Source organism: Mesoplodon bidens (genome assembly GCF_964165515.1).
Source record: "Mesoplodon bidens genome assembly, chromosome: 1".
NCBI lineage: Eukaryota > Metazoa > Chordata > Mammalia > Artiodactyla > Ziphiidae > Mesoplodon > Mesoplodon bidens.
Genome location: NC_138176.1, coordinates 151,412,004 through 151,431,211, shown reverse-complemented (window position 1 = coordinate 151,431,211; position 19,208 = coordinate 151,412,004). Strand labels below are relative to the sequence as shown.

Below are 19,208 nucleotides of genomic sequence, written 5' to 3'. Positions count from 1 at the left end.
AGAGATGTGAATTAGATAAAACTAAGAACTAACCTCTAACAGCTTATGTTCTTAATTTTTCTTTAATCTAGAGAGCAAACCACAACTTTTTCTTTGACCTGTTATACTTTGTTGTCAATTCCTGTGTGTCTTCACATACTTGTTGTAGTACTGGATAGGTTAGTGTCACTACAGATTTCTGATATCTTGAGTACAATCTTCTTTTCAGTGCAATAATTAACCTCTGTGAGCTCAAAATATTTAGTATAAGTCCGTTATACACAACAGCCTTGGATGTGTGGTGCTTTGGGAGAGGATGGTATAAAGGTGTCTGTGCATTAAGCAATGCAGGGTGAAGAAAACTGCAGTCAAAGATGGGGAACTAAGAGTGGGGAATAAGAATGGAATCCATATCAGGAATTTAGAGCTTGAGGTGATAGTAAAGCATTCCCTATATATCTGAGGATCCTAGAAAATATGTGGAAATATTTGCTCTATTGTATATGAATATTTAATGAATCATCCCATAAGGCTGGATAACTTGGAGACATTTTGGCAGATTCACATCAAATTATTAACATTGTTATATCTATGAAGTGGGAATTAGGTGGGATTGGAGTGGGGATGGAGGACAGAGGTAATATTTTTGTAAATGTATGTATTTCTGTATGTTTTAACTTTTTACAACAAGTTTTATGGGTTTTGAATTCATCTCCTCTATCAAGTGTCTCCAGATTTTTCTACCACAGGCAGGATCAGTCACTTTCTTCTCCATGTTCTCCTCAAAGGCAGGGACCACGACTAGCAAAGATTTGACACGTTTAAGTCATGTAATACATGTTTGTTGAATGGCCATTTAGTTTAACACCATTATTTCATAGATGAAATAGATGAGGAAAAGAAATTAAGTGGTTGATGCATGATGACTTTCTCAAACTGTGGTCTCTGGACCAGCAGCAGCAATGTCTCCTGAGAAGCTGTTGGAAATGCAATTCTTGAGCCCTACCCTAGACCCGGAGATTCAGTAACTCTGGGGGTAGACCCCAGAGATCCATGTTTTAATAAGCCTTTTTGGTGATTCTGATGTGCACTCAATTTGAGAACCACTGCTCAAAGATAACAAGTCTGGTATGAAACAGGCAAAAACAAATCCTCAAATGGACTAAATAAGCTTATATTGAATTATAATATATGTAAAAAGACATCCAATGCTAGAATAAATCTTTCTAACTTATTTTTCACTGTGGAACAAAACAAATCTGTTTTCATACTTGTCTCATTTAATTTTATCTCTCTGGATACATAAACTCTTTCTTTGTCACAATGCTAAAATATAAAAAGAAATTACCAACTCGGAAATACAGAGTTTACTCATTGACAAGTAAAACATCTCACTTCCATAAGCAAATCACTTTAAACTATACATTTATAATGAATCCAGTTATATTTTAATTATATTAGCATGAAAATAGATGTAATAATTCCATGGTAACCAATATTTTATTTTCTATGCTTTAAACATTTTGGGTTACAAATGAAAATTTTGAATACTGGGGAGAGAGATATTTTCTATAATTATTGTGTCCACTGTAGAGAGAATATTAAGCCATAGTTTTTGTGGAGTCTTGCCAAACTTTGTTCCTTCAGTATTTACAAACTGAAATGCTTGTTTATATGGTTTCAAAAGTTTTTCTTAGCTCAAGGGAGAAGTCACTCTATAAAGGAAATCAATCTAAAACAGCATCAGTAGGGAAGAAGTCATGGGTGACAGTGCTATGTGGGGAAAGTATATGAGAAATCATATCCCAGTGGTTGCTACGGCTGTAAACAGTTTTAAGAAAAACATCTGAGTCTCTATCAGCTACCTTCCGGAAACAAAGGAAAACTCATGCTCATAAATTCAGCTTTAGAACATAAACACTATATGATTAGATTTCAGTCATATTACCCCACTTTTTACTCCTTGACTCACATTTTTAAGGGCTTATTTACTTCTTGTATTGTTTAATATAAAGAATTTAATTCGACGTAAGTACTTATGAAACACCAGGAGAAAGGAAGAAATAGATTGGCGTTAAAATATTCCTAATTCTAAGGCTTTCCATATCTAAAATAAAATTGAGATTTGATTAAAAATCCACCTGCAATAGAGGAATAGAAAGAAGCCCAGGATGACCTGAACAAAACTGAGTGAGTGTAAGGGGGAGGGCTCCACAATGAGCACTGAATGGAAGGTTAGTGGAAGGCACGCAGCAGGGTAGAAAACCTTGTAAACAACACGTATTCTGTTGGAAGTTTTATTGGAAGTGCAGTGGGATGCCATTCCAGGGCTTTAGGCAAAAATGAGATGACCTAATTGTAATCAATTTTATCTGTTTTGACAGTAAAAGGTGCTTGAATCCTGCATTTCCTCTTTTTTTCTCCTGAAGCACCACTATTGTATCAGCTATTACAAGTATCCAAAGGTCTTCCAGATTTTCTTTAGGAGTTTCAATTCAGAACACTGAAGGAGCACATTAAATTGCTCTGGTAAGGACTGAAAAATTTCCTAGCTGTTCGTAATGGGTGCTTGCTTTCTCACGCTTGTGCATTCTAGAATATTTCAGTCTAGGCAACTTAAATATTTTTCTTGGGATGAGTTTTCACACTAAGTTGATTTTTATTACAACTGTTGTGCTTGGCAAAATATTAGTGCAATCCCCATATAGCTTTAGAATTAGACAGAATTACAGTTTTGTGATTTTGTGGTAATATATGCTGAATATAAAGGCTATTGAAGAAAGAGAAATTAAGATTTTGGTTGACAGAAGAGTACATACTTAAAAGGTTGTAAGCAGACAAAATAACAAAATACATATTCCTTGAATTTAGATTAGTTATATTTTGCTCACTAGTATATATTTTTATCAGAAAAAAAGAGTAAAGCAAATAACTTCAGTAAGTTGAATTTTATCATTGTTATAAAAGATTTAATAACCAATTTTAAATAGTGAAAACTTTCTAGAAGAAGCTGTGTGGACAGGCAAGATCAGACAATATTTTTTTTAGAATCATGGCTAAACTAGTAAATAAATAAAGTGAAGGTATAGAAATCTTGTTACAGTGCCTTGGTGCACAACCACCTGGCTTCTGGGAGAAGGAGAAAGCAATATCATACATCTTGCATAATATTCCCTCTCGGGTAACATTAGTTGATAATACAAGAGAATTTTCCCTGGCTTTACCTGACAGAAACTTGATTCATCTTCCATCCAAGAGCAATTTTTCTACCATATTCAGCAATAGTTGCTTCTGAAGGGCTTTCTTATCTCATTTCTTATTCATCAATCTCCAAAAGACATGTTAGAAACCGCAAAATGTAAATCTCTTTATAACTAAATTAATCCAATTCTTTTCATTTGTCTTTCATGAGAGACAGCCTCATTGTCAGCTGAGCATATGCAACAAATGCTTGTCACTTCTGAGTGCTCAAAGAGCAAGATCTAAAAGATCATTTCTTTTGAGAATTGCATGTTAACACGAGAAACTACCTTTTTCTCTAATGATTAACTTGTCGTGTATTATTTTAGAAGTAATATCCACCCATAATTTATGGAGGAAGACTATCATAGCTACTTTATATAATTACGGTTCTGATAAGGCACATCTTCTTGAGTTTTTTAATTTAGCATTTTGTCAAAATAGAAAAGAAGAAAACATAACTCTATACTCACTGGTTTTTCATAAAATATTCTTGTTATCATGCAAATTTTAACCTATCTCCTGTATTAACCTAAATCCTAAATCATGCAGAACAAAATTTAATTGAAGAGACATACTTCATATAAGAAAAGTAATTTCTCTAACAGATTGTTTGTTTTACCCTATATATTTTTACCATTTGGCATGTAGAATTTTTTTTCCTAAGTAGTCATCTATAGAAGAATTTTCAGTGTATGGAAACGATTTCTATGCTTTCAAGAAATAAAGTTTTATGAAAGGAAAACCCAAACATCACTAATATGTAGATTTTGTTCTTTCATTTTATTTCAAAGCAGTTTAAGATGTTTCATATGAATAACTTTTAAACATCTATAAATATTTAACATTTGATAAACAAAAATTTCAGCATCTTTCACTGTTTTTATAATAGCCTATAAATTAGAGTTGCATCTTTCCCCAACATACCTTAAACTTTCTCAGTTTGTCATTTAAATATTTCTGTTAATTATCAGTTTATGATTCACATACCATGATGTTTGAAGGATCTATGAAGATATAAAGAGGACTTACAATTTCCCCTATAAATGATACAGTTATTAATTACTAACCCACTTTGTTCAAAAAATAATTTCAGGTGACTTTAAAAGAAATACACAGTACAGTTAAAGAGAATAAATTTAATAAAATGAGAATAACTGGGCAAACAAAAGACAAAGCAAAAGATAAAAATCAACCTACAGTAAAGAATGGACGTATGGATACCGGGGTGGCATGGAGGAGGGGAAAGGGAGGTGGGATGGCTTGGGAGATTGGGATGGATGTATATACACTACTATGTATAAAATAGATAACTAATGAGAACCTGCTGTATAGCACAGGGAACTCTACTCACTGCTCTGTGATGACCTAAATGGGAAGGAAATCCAAAAAAGAGGAAATCCAAAAAAGAGGGGATATATGTATATGTATAGCTGATTCACTTTGCTATACAGCAGAAACTAACACAACATTGTAAAGCAACTATATGCCCATAAAAATTAATTTAAAAAATCAACCCACAAATAAGACTAATCAAAATTATATACTGTGAAATTCTATACATTTGCCATGAGCTAACCACAATTTTGCCTCTAAGCTTTTAACAGACAACATAGGGAGCAAAATCTAGTAAATTGTATGTTTCAATCTCTCTTTAAGATAAACACACCAAGCCAGCTGCACAGAAAAATCACAACTGTTCCTGATATTAATCTCAGAAAACAATGTCTCTTAAGTTTCTCAAAATGAAGAGCCTGTGTGACGGAGTGAACAACATCTTCAGAACTTCAGGATCCTTTTTACTCTCAGAGATTCTCTCAAAGTAGCACCGTGGCATTAAATGTAAGTGTAATTCCTACTAACATTCTTAATAAGGAACCATTTGATGCATCAAGCTTCCAGGAAACACTTCCTTCCAATTGTTTCTCTTTTGTAATCTTTTGAGACATATGATGTGGCAGGGAGTTTGATTCTGTATTCACTCATGAGTTTCTACAAAGTAGCTCTTCTATGTTATTGGTTAAGTGCAAAGCCTTAACTGACAATGGAGACAACTGGATGACAATGGAGAATGGTAGGGACCTGAGCAGCCCACCGTGAATCTGTCCTGAGTAGAAGACTATTCTAAGTAGAAGATTATTCTAAGTAGAAGACTATTCTCAGTAGAATACTATTCTAATCTATTCCTCTGAGAGTGAAACCAGGTTAATACCTCCTGTAGAGCTAGTGGTTTCTTACAAAATAATTTTGAACCCGCTCTAACAGAAAACTTAACTATTTAGAAGGAAGTTTGCACTCTCTTGATTTTAGGAACTAGTGTCCTTAACAATAATAATATTTATAATAATCATTTTCATTATAATATTTATAATGAGTATTTAGTGAGGGCTTAGTGAATGTTACCACTGTCTTAAACACTTAAAGAGCACTGACTCATGGATTGATAGAATCATTATTTAATTTTACAGGTAAGAAGTGAGGTTAAGAAACTAGCCTAAGGTCACATGGTTAGTATAGAGTGGAACCAACAATTGAAGCCAGGATTTCTGTCTCCAATATCTAGACTCTTCACAGCAATGTTAACACATATATATGGAATCTAAAAAGAAAATGGTTCTGATGAACCTAGGATCAGGACAGGAATAAAGATGCAGACGTAGAGAATGGACTTGAGGACACAGGGAGGGGGAAGGGTAAGCTGGGACTAAGTGAGAGAGTAGTATTGACATATATACACTACCAAATGTAAAACAGATAGTTAGTAGGAAGCAGCTGCATAGCACAGGGAGATCAGCTCTGTGCTTTGTGACCACCTAGAGGGGTGGGATAGGGAGGGTGGGAGGGAGACACAAGTAGGAGGGGATATGGGGATATACATATGCATATAGCTGATTCACTTTGTTATACAGCAGAAACTAACACTGCATTGTAAAACAATTATACTCCAATAAAGATGTTTAAAAAAAAAGGGAGTTGGAGTGGCATGCTCTTTGTAACAATTTGTATATTTTATAGCATTTGTACAACTTTTTTAAAAGACTTCAAAAATATTTGACTTTGGAACAGGAAATAAAATAATATGGAATTATTTTTAAATATCTGAGAAAAGCTACTCTACAGAGTAGACCATTTGGGAAAATATATCAAACATCATCGGTAATCATGCTAAGCAAACAGAACCTATCTGCAAGCTCAGAAGAAAGTGACTTGTCTATTATGCATTTATGAAATAGACAAGAAAATATATTAACTAATTGTTTACATATGTATATAAAATTTATCATTGAATTCAAATACTAACAGCTAGAATTTTTCAAGGAGAGAATGATGTAAAACTAAAATTGGCACTGTATCCATACAAATGTGAATGGAATATCTAAATGTAATAGAACAAAGTCAAAGTCCAGTGTATTTAAGTTGGTACCTATAGTGGGTTGAAGAGCAGCTCCGCCAAAAGATATGCCCACCTGGAACCTATGATTGTGACCCTTATTTAAGAAAAGGGTCTTTGCAGATGCAATTAAGTATCTTGAAATGAGATCATCTTGGGTTATCCAGGTGAGTTTTTAATCCAATGACAAGTGCCCTTATAAGAAGAAAAGACAGACTGAGGGAGACAGAAGTGTACATTAGTGTACATTTGTCTCTTTGGAGACAAAGAGTGGAGTTGTGTGACCTCAAACCAAGGAACGGCTGGAGCCACAAAAAACTAGAAGAGACAAGGAAAGATTATCTCCTAGATTCTTCAAAGGGAGCAGTCTTGCTGACATTGATTTAGGGCTTCTCCCCTCTCAAACTATCAGAGAATAACTTTCTGTTGTTTTAAGCTACCAAGTTTGTGGCCTTTTGTTACAGCAGCCCTGTAACAATGTAAATATTAGTTTACCTGTCTGCATAGACATTTTAATATGCTGAGAAAAGGGTATTTTCAAAGGGCAGTTGAATCTCAATGAAATTAAATGACATCAATCATAAATATACTATGCTTTCTAAATGAGCAAAAACAGCAGTATTAAAATAATAAAAATAATAATTTGTGTTCACTTAAACACAGACTGATAGAAAATATCCATCACTTCACTTAATAGAAACTTTAACATTAAAAGTAATAAATACAGATACCATAGAGTCCACTTGTAAGTTCACTTATAATGAATCAAAAATTTGAAAAGCACTATCTTAAAAGCTGTTAGATTTTTTTTTTTTTTTTTGGCGGTACGCAGGCCTCTCCCTGTTGTGGCCTCTCCCGTTGTGGAGCACAAGCTCCGGACGCGCAGGCTCAGCGGCCATGGCTCACAGGCCCAGCCGCTCCACGACATGTGGGATCCTCCCAGACCGGGGCACGAACCCGTGTCCCCTGCATCGGCAGGCGGACTCTCAACCACTGCACCACCAGGGAAGCCCCAAAGCTGTTAGATTTTTATCTGTCTGAGAACTCTAAATGCTGTTCTGATGGATGCAAACAGATACGTAAAGGAAATCCTTAGACATGGAGAAGGTAATTATGTACAGGAAATTTCCTCACGTTTGTTGAAATAAAATACAAAAGCTTCATTTTTTTTGTTTTTTTTGGATCATGGATGGACAGTTTCTAAATAGTGTAGGCTCTTTCACTCTACTTTCTCATCTTCCCTTTGAGATATTTTTTTTCTTTTCTGTTAATTTTGCTGCCACCATCACATTTATACTCAAGTGTATACTGTTTTCAAGATTTCGTTTTTCACCCTTTGGTCCAAAGTCAGACAGTAGCTTTGTCATTTGCAGGAGAAGCATTTTTAGACTTAAAAAATTATATATATATATATATATATATATATATATATATATATATATATATATATATATATATAAAGCTAAATATTCTATATTATACAGTATGTTAAATATTGTTACATATTTTATATTATGTATTATGTGTAACAACTGAGATGGGTGAGCACTTTCAGAAAAATTATACATAATATTTAATATATACATATAATACATATATAGAGAATCATAAAAAGGAAATAAAGAAAAGGGTAAACACAGAAAAAACAGCCTGCTCATTCTGTACAGTGGCCTAATCCTAACATTAATTGGCATGCTCTCCTGAGTGACCCTACCAATTCCACACGATAATTCAGGAGACATCAACTGCCCAGTTACATAGCATTTTATGGGTTTGTTCAAGTGCTTTATTTCTCTGTCCCAGTCTTACCTGCATATGTGAAATGACACTCTGATTCATACTCAAACCCCAATCTCTGAGGCACTGGACACATTCATCGGTATCAGAGACAAGAATTCTCAAGCCTGGATGCCATCCTAATGTCCCCTCATCTGATTCATGTGAGGCCTGAGGCTTTTTCCAAACTGAATGATATAATGAATGTTCTTACCTTTCAAACAGCCTCAGCCTTTTGCATAGACTAGTGGCCTTGCCCCTCAGCCTCTGAGAATGATCTAATTCTGGTCCCCAAATATTTCCCACATAGCATTTCCTGCCCCTTTTTCTGGGTGGAGACATTTGACAAGCTCTGCCAGGTAAATTGTGAGAAGTGTCTTGATCAGCACTGTCTAAGTGAGAGTGGCCCAAAGTGAAGACCACCCAGAATAGAGCCCCTAGCAAACCTCTGATGGGTATTGTGAATGAGAAATAAATCTTTGCATACACTACTGTGTATAAAATAGATAAGTAGTAAGAATCTGCCGTATAGCACTGGGAACTCTACTCAATACTCTGTTATGGTCTATATGGGAAAAGAAACTTAAAAAAAATAGAGTGGATACTGAAAGTAACACAACATTGTAAATCAACTATACTCCAATAAAAAATTTAAAAAAAAATAAATCTTTGCTCTTTTATGCCCCTGAGAGTTTGCATTTAGTTCCTGCTTTGGTGGATGCATTACTCATCCACCTTACAGACTCAGTTTCCATCAAATATCCTTCAAATCTTATAGGTAAATATCTGTACTTGTCTGTTCATTACGAATTGCACAAAAGTTTGGTAAAATACTTAGATCAATAATTTGTAAAATGTGTTCCATGAAAATAAAATTCTATATAGATTCAAATGTTCGTTAACACATTAGGGCTCTGTGAATTCCCAAACTCTTGCCATAAAATCTGGCCTACCCAATGAGTTTCCCAACCCTCTTTTACCATGGAACCCTTTTCCCACAGACACTTAGAAACACTACAGAGCACAATGATTAGCAGTATATCAGTCACCTCTGGCAGTGAGGGAATGGAATGTGATTGGAGAGAACACATACAAAATCTTCAAATGCACCAGCATTTTATTTCTTACATTGGTAATTGTGCATAAAGGTGTTTCTATCATTATTCTCTAAACGATAAATATAATTATATACATCCTTTTGAATGTGTGTATATTTCACAATTTTAAAATGTTAAGTAAACACATTAGTGGATTAGGGAAATCTCAAACACAAGAAAGAAATTTGAGAGTTACATTTCTCTCTTTACAGGAAAAGAGACATTATAGCAGGTTTAGAGTATTTCCTAAATAAACTAATAGGAGTGAAAGTATTTTTAAAGTTATAAATGATAGTAATAGATTATTACTGCACAATTTAAAGAAAAATGTGTTAAATGTGTCAATGATTCCAAAATATCTAAAGTATGGTGGAATGATAATAAAGTAGCCTCTGAGTAAAATTTTCAAGTTATTTATTATTATTAAATTATTTACAAAGGAAGCTTAATTTATAATTTTTAGAATGTGTGAATTAAAATTTCTATGATTCTCCAGAAAATGTCAACTGTGATATGTAGCTTGTTTAGAAAAGGCTGTGGTTTTCACCTGAAAGCTATTTTTGTAGATGTAAAATTTTGCAGAGGCAAAAAGTGTTAGTCTCATGACCTCAGGACATTTCACTTTTGTCATGTACAACTTAGTCCTTAGGTCACTAAAATACACTGACTTTAATAGAAAATATGCCATTTCTTCATTGCTAAACATGTTTTCTTAAGTATTCCATACAGCCAGTTGTCTTCATTGACATCTTCATAATAATGATTTTTTTCATCTTTATTTGGTGTTGAGTGTGTCCTTATTTTATCAATATCTGTATAAGTGTGTCTGTTTTTTTAATATGTGTTACAGACATATTTTCTGATTTGTCCTGCACATCATAATTCCAGCCTATATAATTTCATAAAATCTACAGCTGAAGCACATTGAATCCACATCATTTCTCATCCACCCATATTTTTCAAAATTCACAGCTCTTAAGAAATCAGAAGAACCATCTCAAAGGGTTGTGTAGTCCTTAACTGTATATACTAACATTTCCAAAGGGCATCCTTCTTCATGCTGTACATCTACTTCCTCTCTCAGTAAAAAGGAGATTCCAAGGCTGCAGGACAGGGTGCACACCAGGTAACTCATGTGCATACAGGTAGTCAGAACTCCCTTGAGAGTATGTTTCTTATTCCAACCTTAGCTCTTTCCTTTGGAGGACATGGAGAGTTTTCTCTAAAATTCGTGACTACCTAGCAGAGTAAAATTATCATGAAACTTTGGAATTGTCTACCCTGCTTCACCAAACTTTATGCAAGTAATATGCATTAAAATGAATAAAAATAAAATAGAATTACAGTCCAAAGTCGCGAATGTAATGTCTTTCAAAGTAACAAAATTTAAGTTTGTACTTATAAAGACTTGAAACTAGTTAATACACATATAGTATACTAGATATTAATGTATTTGTAGTTTAATGAAGATTTGTCCTTCACAAACATCTTTGTTCAATTGTCAGCATTAGATTTTATGGGAGAGAAAAGCATTTTTCAGTAAACTGTCTCCCTGTAGGGTTCTTTTAATAATATTAAACTATTTTGAACACTGGACATTTTATAATATAAAATTTGCTCAGGATATTATCACTATAGAAAATAGGAATGCTAGCTTTTTGGCCAGAACTGCCATATTCCAGTAATTCACCAAAATGACCAACAAAAAAGGGAAAGAGGAGGGGCACCCACTACATGTTCTCTAGGCCTTTTAGAAAACATGGAGTTGTTCCTTTGACCACATACATATGAATCTACAAGAAAGGTGATATTGTAGATATCAAGGGAATGGTCACTGTTCAAAAAGGAATGCCCCACAAATGTTACCATGACAAAACTGGGAGAGTCTACAATGTTACCCAGCATGCTTTTGGCATCATTGTAACCAAACAAGTTAAGGGCAAGATTCTTACCAAGAGAATTAATGTGCGTATCGAGCATATTAAGCACTCTAAGAGCTGAGATATCTTCCTGAAATGGGTGAAGGAAAATGATCAGAAACAGAAGGAAGCCAAAGAGAAAAGTACTTGGGTTCAACTGAAGCATCAGCCTGCTCCACCCAGAGAAGCACACTTCATGATAACCAATGGAAAGGAGCCGGAACTGTTGGAACCCATTCCCTATTAATTCATGGCATGATGGGTGTAAAGAAAATAAAAGACCTGGACTGTATAAATGTTTCTCTTAATTGAGTAGAGTGTGTGACTCCCCTCCCCCAAAACAAATATTTAAAGCACATTTTAATTGTGTCTGAATTCAGTAGGTGACATCACTTTACTTTTCAAATTCAGTGGTTTTTCTTCCTGAAAGATGTGAGGTAGTTTGTTGTGCAATATACTCCATTGGTTAATAAACTGCTAGATATTATTTATTAAAAAAAAAAGAAAATAGGAATACTAGAGAATGCTGCTCTCATTTATAGATCTCTTGCTTCAACAAGTGTGTTGTAAACTTTATGTTTATCACAATTAAAGAGGAAACAGAAATATATATAAAATTCTCAAACAAATCATATTCAGATAAGTTACCTACTCAAAGACAATTAGTAAACACCTAACCTTCTGTGTACAAAGAATTTTGGTAAGGTAAAGTTTAAGATCTCTCCACTATGGTCAGGAGTAAGACAAGCATGCCCACTTTTTCCACTGCCTTTTAGCATTGTGTTGGAATTATTAATCAAATGGAATTAGACAAGGAAATCAAGGCATGAGAATTAAGTAAAATTGGGGGCACAGTCAAGATGGTGGTGTCAGAAGATGTGGAGTTAGCATCTCCCCACAACTAGGGCCACTGGTGGGGGACTCTGATGCCCAAGAAGACAAGAGGAACCACAGAGTGAACCGGTAGGATGTAGGGGGACTGAGGGGGGAGGAGAAGTGGAGGCCAGACAGGATTGGTGGCCCTGAAGCCAGGGAGATCAGGAGAGGCAGGTAGAAGGGGCCCTCCAGGAGGAGCAGGAGAGAAGCAGAGGGCAATTGTCTCACCCACTCAGGCCCAGGGAGCCTTCTGAGCTCCAAGCTGAACTCTTGCCCTCCAAAGCCCCCTCCAGGTCACGTGGGTCCTTGGGGGCATAGGAAGGAAGCCAAGGGGAGAACAGGAGAGGCAGGCAGGAGGGGCCCTCCAGGAGGATCAGGAGAGAAGCAGAGGGCAATTGCCCTGCCAACTCAAGCCTAGAAAGCCAGCTGAGTCCCAGGTGAGATCCCCTGTCCTCTAAGACCAGGGGTTGGGGTCACCCCTGGGCCCTATCTGTTCCTTCAGCCTAATCTCTACCCACCAAAGTGCCCAGGGTCTTTTCCACCCCTTTGGGTCGTGAGCATTGTTCCCACCCCCTGCTCAAACCTCACATTTGCTTAGGCCCTGCCCTCCACAGGCAAGACCTTTCCCTACCCCGCCTTTTCTTTTTTCTTTTTTTCTTTTCCCTCCTCCTCTTTTTTTACTATTGTGGTACTGATGTACCTTCTGGTTGGTGATTCATCTATATTTTTATTTTTACATTCTTTCTAACATATCTGTTAGTTTCCTAGTCTAATTTTATTATTTTTTAATTTTTTTTTTTTTTTTGCCACCCCATGCAGCTTGTGGGATCTCGGTTCACAAGCCCAGGGTTGGGTGGAATCTCCTGCAGTGGGAGCACTGAGTCTGAACCACTGGACTAACAGAGCACCTCAGACCCCAGGGAATATTCATTGGAGTGAGGTCTCACAGAGGTCCTCATCTCAGTACCAAGACCCAGCTCTACCCAATAGCTTATAAACTCCAGTCTTGGAAGCCTCAGGGCAAACAACCAGTGAGACAGGAACACAATCCTACTCATAAAAAAAATAAATAAATAAGATGGCAAAAAAATATGTTACAGAAGAAGGAGCAAGATAAAAACCTACAAGACCAAATAAATGAAGAGGAAATAGGCAATCTACATGAAAAAAAATTCAGAGTAATGAGAGTAAAGATGATCCAGAATCTCAGAAATAAAATGGAAGCATGGATTGAGAAAATACAAGAAATGCTTAACAAAGATCTAGAAGAACTAAAGAACAGAGATGAACAATGCAAAAACTGAAATGAAAAATAGACTAGAAGGAATGAATAGCAGAATAACTGAGGCAGAAGAACGAATAAGTGAGCTAGAAGACAAAATGGTGGAAATAACGGCTGAGGAGCAGAATAAAGTAAAAAGAATGAAGAGAATTGAAGATAATCTCAGAGAGCTCTGGGACAACACTAAATGAACCAATATTCAAATTAGAGTGTCTCCAGAAAAAGAAGAGAAAAAGAAAGGGTCTGAGAAAATATTTGAAGAGATTACAGTGGAAAACTTCCCTAACATGGGAAAGGAAATAGTCACCCAAGTCCAGTAAGCACAGAGACTCCCACACAGGATAAACCCTAGGAGAAACACACCAAGACACATATTAATCAAACTAACAAAAACTAAATTCAAAGAAAAAATATTAAAAGCAGCAAGGGAAAAACAAAAAATAACATACAAAGGAATCCCCATAAGGTTATCACTGATTTTTCAGCAGAAACTCTGCAGGGCAGAAGGGAGTGGCAGGATATATTTAAAGTGATGAAAGAGAAAAACATACAACCAAGATTACTATAACCAGCAAGGATCTCATTCAGATTCGATAGAGAAATCAAAAACTTTTCAGATAACCAAAAGCTAAGAGAATTCAGCACCACCAAATCAGCTTAACAACAAATGCTAAAGGAACTTCTCTAAGTAGGAAACACAACAGAAGAGAAAAACCCATAAAACAAAACCAAAACAATTAAGAAAAAGGTAATAGGAACATACATATTGATAATAACCTTGAATGTAAATGGATTAATGCCCCAACCAAAAGACACAGACTGGCTGAATGGATACAAAAACAAGAGCCATATATATGCTGTCTACAACAAACCCACTTCAGACCTATGGACACATACAGACTGAAAGTGAAAGGATGGAAAAAGATATTCCATGCAAGTGGAAATCAAAAGAAAGCTGGAGTAGCAATACTTGTATCAGATAAAATAGACTTTAAAATAAAGATTGTTACCAGAGGTAAGGAGGGACACTACATAATGATCAAAGGATCAACACAAGAAGAAGATATAACAAATATAAATGTTTATGCACCCAACATAGGAACACCTCAATATATAAGGCAAATGCTAACAATGATGAAAGGAGAAATCGACAGTAACACAATAATAGTAGGGGACTTTAACACCCCACTTACATCAATGGACAGATCATCCAAACAGAAAATAAATAAGGAAACCCAATCTTTAAATGACACAATAGGCCAGATAGATCTAATTGATATTTATAGAACATTCCACCTAAAAGTGGCAGAATACACTTTCCTCTCAAGTGCACATGGAACATTCTCCAGGATAGATCACACCTTGGGTCACATATCAAGCCTCAGAAAATTTAGGAAATAAAATTGTATTGAGCATCTTTTCTGACCACAATGCTATTAGATTGGAAATCAATTTATAGGAAAAAAACTGTAAAGACACAAATACATGGAGGCTAAAGTGCACTACTAAATAACCAAGAGATAACAGAAGAAATCAAAGAAGAAATTAAAAAATACATAGAAACAAATGACAATGAAAACATGACAACCCAAAACCTATGGGATGCAGCAAAAGCAGTTCTAAGAGGGAAGTCTACGGCAATTCAATCTCACCTCAAGAAACAAGAAAAATCTCAAGTAAACAATCTAACGCTACACTTAAAACAACTAGAGAAAGAAGAACAAAGAAAACCCAAAGTCAGTAGAAGGAAAGAAATCATAAAGATCAGAGCAAATATAAATGAAATAGAAACAAAGAAAACAATAGCAAAGATCAGCAAAACTAAAAGATGGTTCTTTGAGAAGATAAACAAAATTGATAAACCGTAGCCAAACTCATCAAGGAAAAAAGGGAGAAGATGTAAATCCATAAAATTAGTAATTAAAAAGGAGAAATCACAACTGACACTGCAGAAGAACAAAGGATTGTAAGAGAATACTACAAACAACTATATGGCAATAAAATGGACAACCACGGAGAAACAGACAAATTCTTAGAAAGGTACAATTTTCCAAGACTGAACCAGGAAAAATGAGAAAATATAAACAGATCTATCACAAGTAATGAAATTGAAACTGTTATTAAAAATCTTCCAAATAACAAAAGTCCAGGACCAGACAGCTTCACAGGCAAAATCTATCAAAAATTTAGAGAAGAGCTAACACCCATCCTTCTCAAACTCTTCCAAAAAATTGCAGAGGGAAAAACACTCCCAAATTCATTCTACGAAGCCACCATCACCCTAATACCAAAATCAGAAAAGGATCATACACCATGATCAAGTGGGATTTAGTCCAGGGATGAAAGGATTCTTCAATATATGCAAATCAATCAATGTGATACACCACATTAACAAATCAAGGAATAAGAAACATATGATCATCTCAATAGATGCAGAAAAAGTTTTGACAAAATTCAACACCCATTTATGATTAAAAAAAACTCTCCAGAAAATGGGCACAGAGGGAACCTACCTCAACATAATAAAGGCAATATATGACAAACCCACAGCAACCATCATACTCAATGGGGAAAAACTGAAAGCATTTCCTCTAAGATCAGGAAAAAGACAAGGATGTCCATTCTTGCCACTCTTATTGAACATAGTTTTGGAAGCCCTAGCCACAGCAATCAGAGAAGAAAAAGAAACAAAAGGAATACAAATTGGAAAAGAAGAAGTAAAACTGTCACTGTTTGCTCATGACATGAAACTATACATAGAAAATCCTAAAGAATACTAACAGAAAAATACTAGAACTAATAAATGGATTTGGTAAGGTTGCAGGATACCAAAGTAATGCATACAAATCTCTGGCATTCCTATACACCAACAATGAAACATCAGAAAGAGAAACCAAGGAAACACTCTCATTTACCACTGCAACAAAAAGAATAAAATACCTAGGTATAAACCTGCCTAAGGAGGCAAAAGACTTGTACTCAGAAAACTATAAAATACTGATGAAAGAAATCAAAGATGACATAAACAGATGGAGAAATATACCATGTTCTTGCATTGGAAGAATCAATATTGTGAAAATGACTATACTACTCAAAGCAATCTAGAGATTCAATGCAATCATTATCAAACTACAATGGCATTCTTCACACAATTAGATCAAAAAATCTTACAAGTTGTATGGAAACACAAAAGATCCTGAATAGCCAAAGCAATCTTGAGACAGAAAAACAGAGTTGGAAGAATCAGGCTCCCTGAATTCAAACTATACCACAAAGCTACAGTAATCAAAACAGTATGGTATTGGCACAAAACCAGAAATATAGATCAATGGAACAGGATAGAATGCCCAGAGATAAGCCCACACACATATTGGTATCAAATTTATGACAGAGGCAAGAACATACAATGGAGAAAAGACAGTCTCTTCAATAAGTGGTGCTGGGAAAACTGGACAGCTACACATAAAAGAATGAAATTTGAACACTACATAACACCATACACAAAAATAAACTCCAAATGGATTAAAGACTTCAATGTAAGACCAGACACTATAAAACTTTAGAGGAAAACATAGGAAAAACACTCTTTGACATAAACCACAGCAAGATCTTTTTTGACCCACCTCCTAAAGTAACAGAAATAGAAACAAAAATAAGCAAATGGTATTTAATTAAACTTAAAAGCTTTTGCAGAGTAAAGGAAACCATAAGCAGGACAAAAAGACAACCCTCAGAATGGGAGAAAATATTTGCAAGTGAAACAACAGACAAAGGATTAATCTCCAAAATATACAAATAGCTCATGGAGCTCAATATGAAAAAAACAAACTATCCAGTTAAAAAATGGGCAGAAGATCTAAATAAATTTCACCAAGGGAGACATACAGATGGCCAAGAGGCACATGAAAAGATGCTCAACACCACTAATTATTAGAGAAGTGCAAATCAAAACTACAATAAGGTATCATCTCACGCCGGTCAGAATGGCCATTATCAAAAAATCTAGAAACAATAAATACTGGAATGGGTGTGGTGAAAAGGGAACCCTCCTACACTGTTGGTGGGAAGGTAAATTGATATGACCACTATGGAGAACAGTATGGAGGTTCCTTGAAAAACTAAAACTAGAACTACCATATGACCAAATAATCCCACTACTGGGCCTATCCCCTGAGGAAACAATAATTCAAAAATAGACATGCACCACAATGTTCATTGCAGCACTATTTACAATAGCCAGGACATGGAACCAACCTAAATGTCCATCGACAGATGAATGGATAAAGAAGATGTGGCACATATATACAATGGAATATTACTCAGCCATAAAAAGAAATGAAATTGAGTTATTTGTTGTGAGGTGGATGGACCTAGATTCTGTCATACAGAGTGAAGTAAGTCAGAAAGAGAAAAACAAATACCATATGCTAATGCATTTATGTGGAATCTAAAAAAAAAAAGTACTGGTGAACCTAGTTGCAGGGCATGAATAAAGAGGCAGACATAGAGAATGGACTTGGTGTCATGCTATGGGAGCGCTAAGCTGGGGCGAAGTGAGAGTAGCATCGACAGATATACACTACCAAATGTACAATAGTTGTCTGGTGGGAAGCAGCAGCATAGCATAGGAAGATTGGCTCAGTGTTTTGTGATGTACTAGAGGGGTGGGAAAGGGATGATGGGAGGGAGGCGCAAGAAGGAGGTGATATGGAGATATATGTATACACATAGCTGATTCACTTTGTTGTGCAACAGAAATTAACACAGTATTGTGAAGCAATTATATTCCAATAAAAGTCTATTAAAAAATAAAGAATTAAGTAAAATTATCTCTATTACCTGATGATTTGACATTAATTCTTACAAAAATCAGTGCTAACAAGAAAAGTGAAGTAGCAGATATCAAATTAATACTCAAAAATCAATAGCCTTTATTTTTTGAAGTATTAATTTGAAAGATATAAGAGAAAATTATATATACAATATCATAATAAAGATAAAATATCTACATATAAAATTTAATAAGAACTACTTAATACACATGTGAGGCAATTTTTTAAAACCCCTGAAAGACACTAAAGTGGACTTGAACAAATGAACTCTCTCTTTTTCTTGCACAGAATAACACAGGTTTATAACGATGTTATAAACCTAGATAATACATAGATTTAGTGTGAACCTAAAACAAATACTAAATACCAACAAGTATTTGTTGGTATTTTTGAGCTAGAAAAATTTATTGTAAAGTTAATATGGAAAAAAATAAATATGCAAAGTGTATAGGAACACACTGGGGAAAAAATCAATGAGGAGAACTGTCAGATATAAAGCATACTATAAAGTCTCTCTTTCATAAGTGTGATAGTAGCCCATGACCAGTGTTACCGAATAGAAAGACCAGAAAAATACTCCAAAATTCATTAGAACTTAGAATTTTATAAAGGGAGATTCTAGATCATTTAAGAAATAATTACATTTAACTAAATACTGTGGGACCATTTCTGGAGTGGGCTCAAGAAAGAAGGATAAGAAATTGTTCCAGCTAGGACAGAAATCTCTTCCCAGTAATTTTTTACTAAAAAGGGTGGTTGAGTGTGAGAAATTAGTCGAATGTTGATTTGGTTTCAAGATTTTTTGCATGCTTGAAT

The 19,208-nt window shown here is 35.1% G+C and overlaps 1 pseudogene across 1 annotated transcript; it reads left to right on the top strand.

The window, feature by feature from the left end:
• Positions 1-11,190: 11,190 nt before the first annotated feature.
• Positions 11,191-11,853, top strand: LOC308612126 (large ribosomal subunit protein eL21-like; annotated as a pseudogene). The gene has a single exon. The product of its transcript is annotated as a large ribosomal subunit protein eL21-like (transcript).
• The last annotated feature ends 7,355 nt before the right edge of the window (positions 11,854-19,208 follow it).